The 3,262-nt window shown below is 41.3% G+C and overlaps 1 non-coding gene across 1 annotated transcript; it reads right to left on the bottom strand.

The window, feature by feature from the left end:
• Nucleotides 1-2,047: 2,047 nt before the first annotated feature.
• Nucleotides 2,048-2,154, bottom strand: LOC141688059 (small nucleolar RNA R71). Its single transcript, XR_012561527.1, has one exon. It is a non-coding gene; the product is annotated as a small nucleolar RNA R71 (small nucleolar RNA).
• Between the last annotated feature and the right edge of the window lie 1,108 nt (nt 2,155-3,262).

The following is a 3,262-nucleotide window of genomic DNA, read 5'->3' as shown; positions in this document are numbered from 1 at the left end:
TTTCTAGTGTTTATGCATTTCAGGGTATTAGTTGCATTTCGGGGGAGGAATCATCAAGAATAAGCCTTGGCATGTGTTCACCATTGCGAGAGGAAAGGAACGGGCAGATTACGGTGAAGAAATGGAGCAAACTTGGATTTTTTCCAGTAGAGGTCTGCGCGCCCGCACAGCTATGCTGAGCGGCCGCACAGTAACCTGCGCGCCCGCGCAGCTATGCTGAGCGGCCGCGCCGGGTCGGGAATTTTGCTGAATTATTTTAGACTTCTACTTCTGTTTGGCTTCCAACTTCTATGTAATCTGAGTTTTATGGGACTATTATATAAGGAGATTTGAGACGTTTTCACAGGGGGGATTGGAAAAAAAGAAGATTGTGTTTTACGCAAGAAGCGAAGGAGATAAGGAAGAAGACCGATTTAGCACACCGCAACGAAGAGGAAGCATATTTTCTTGTGATTCTTGTTTCGTTGTAACGTTGGATGCTAGTTTTCTTGCTTTGACTTATTTACTCTTGTGACGTACTCTGTTTTAATATAATTAGTTTAGTTATTATTTTCTTGTGTTTGTTTATCATGATTTCATATGAACCCATGATGGCGATAAGTTCTATTATGGGCTAATCGTGATCATGGGGTTGCAACGGATTTATTATGGAATTCTTTAGTTAATTGTTTAATACTTTAGTGAGTGATGATTGCTTGATATCTAGTATTGGTTGTGCGTATTCGTCTTATGTGCGTCGCGAACATATAAGATAGGGTGTTAATCTCTTGTGAAGCGACGGTGGATCTTGAGATTTAGAACTTGCCATGCTAGCATAGGTTCATGTACGTTGTGCATGATTAGTGGGTAACTCTAACAGTTTTATTTGCCCTATGTAATAAAAAAGAATAACTTGTGCTTAAATCGTTGTGTTGTCAATTTCTGTAGACATATGGGAACTCAACATAATTGATGACTATTCAACTTGTATCTTAATTGTGGATGCTTGGTAGAATGGTATTAGTACAATGAAAGTTGGCTTTTATCAGTTTCGTGTTATTCGATTAATATCATCACTGTCACATGCTAAAGGTAATAACAATGGCTATAGAAGGAAGTAATAATGAAGTTGTGATCTCATGAGTGTTTATTATTGATAAATTGAAGTGTTAGTTAAGTGGTTAATTAAGTAGTTAATTATAGTTAATATTTAATTAACAGTTTTAAGTGTTATTATCTTAACATTGAGAAGTAATCATACATTGGTGAGTGAGTTTAATTAGACAATAATTTAGTCTGAGTCTCTGAGGGAACGAACTAGAAAGTATTCTATATTACTTGCGAACGCGTATACTTGCGTGAATATTAGCGCGTGTTTTCGCCTTAACAAGTTTTTGGCGCCGCTGCCGGGGACTCGGCGTATTTGTTTAGTTTATGTACTTACCATCATTGGTCATTAGGTCTCAGTGATTAGGACGTAGTAGTTACTTATTTTTTTTCTTCTTTTTTTTCGGTTGTGTTTCAGGTACTTTAGCAAGCGTTTATGCAAACTCGTTCTCGTGCTCGCAAGAGGACTTTAGATACAGCTGAGGAGACAGACGAAGTTCTTGATATTCCGGAGAAGTTAGATTTTGAGGATTCGGATTCAGGAACTGAGCAGAAAGAACCAGTAAACATGGGAGATCGTATTGTTCAAGCTGATCCAGCTCTTATGGATTTTTCTCGGCCTAAAATTGATGACATTCAGTCAAGCATCCTTCATCCAGCTATTCAAGCTAACACCTTTGAAATCAAGCCGGGCACTATTCAGATGGTGCAAAATTCTGTTTCTTTTGGAGGAGCGGCAACTGAAGACCCCAACATGCACATAAGGAATTTTGTCGAGATCTGCAGCACTTTTAAGTATAATGGCGTGACTGATGAGGCTATCAAGTTGAGGCTTTTCCCATTCTCACTAAGGGACAAGGCTAAAGACTGGTTACATTCTGAACCAGCTGGGTCCATCACTACGTGGCAAGATCTTGCGCAAAAGTTTCTGGTGAAGTTTTATCCGATGGCAAAGACTGCTGCTATGAGGAGTGCTCTTACTCAGTTTGCGCAGCAACCTACGGAGTCTATGTGCGAGGCTTGGGAACGCTACAAGGAAATGTTGAGAAAATGTCCACATCATGGAATGCCGGATTGGATGGTGATCACTGGGTTCTATAATGGTTTGGGGGCTCAATCTCGGCCCATGCTCGATGCAGCAGCTGGAGGCGCCTTATGGGCTAAAAGCTATACTGAGGCGTATAATCTTATAGAGACGATGGCTGCAAATGAGCATCAAAACCCAACTCAGAGGATGACGTCAGGCAAGGTAGCAGGTATTCTGGAAGTTGATGCAGCCACCGCTATTGCAGCCCAGCTCCAAGCGCTATCAATGAAGGTTGATTCTTTGGCTACGTATGGAGTTAATCAAATAGCTATGGTTTGTGAGCTTTGTGCAGGTTCTCATGCTACGGATCAGTGTTCTCTTGTCAACGAATCTGTTCAGTATGTGAATAATTATCAGCGACAACAACAGCTTGTGCCAGCAACCTATCATCCTAACAACAGAAATCATCCAAATTTCAGCTGGGGGAATAATCAGAATGCTATTCAGCCACCATATCAGCAAGGAGTGAGTAAACAGTTTAACCCACCTGGATTCCAGCAACCTCAGCAGTATGCTATAAGGCAATCATATCCTCAACAAGGAAGTGCAGCTGCACCTACTAGTGCTGATTTTGAGGAACTTAAGCTGTTGTGCAAGAGTCAGGCGGTTTCTATCAAGACCTTGGAAAATCAAATCGGTCAATTAGCCAATGCAGTGCTCAATCGTCAACCTGGCACTCTTCCCAGTGACACGGAAGTACCAGGCAGGAAGGAAGCTAAAGAGCAAGTCAAGGCTATTACCTTAAGGTCTGGAAAAGTAGCTGATGCTGAAAAGGCAAAAGAATTAGAAGCTGAAATTAGAGGTGAAGAATCTAAGCAAAAGGAGAAAGCGGCGGAACCAAGGAAGACTACTGTTGAACACACTCTGCCTGAGGCTAATACAGGGGAGAAATAGCTCTATCCTCCACCACCTTTTCCTAAGAGATTGCAGCAACAAAAGCTGGATAGACAGTTCGGGAAGTTTCTGGAGGTGTTCAAGAAACTTCACATCAATATACCTTTCGCTGAAGCTCTTGAACAAATGCCTAGTTATGCGAAGTTTATGAAGACTATTCTTTCAAGGAAGGTGAAACTGGATGACCTTGAAACC

The sequence above is a fragment of the Apium graveolens genome, chromosome 9 (genome assembly GCF_009905375.1).
Source record: "Apium graveolens cultivar Ventura chromosome 9, ASM990537v1, whole genome shotgun sequence".
Taxonomy (NCBI): domain Eukaryota; kingdom Viridiplantae; phylum Streptophyta; class Magnoliopsida; order Apiales; family Apiaceae; genus Apium; species Apium graveolens.
Note: the sequence above shows the minus strand (reverse complement) of the source record. Positions and strands in the feature narration are given on the sequence as shown.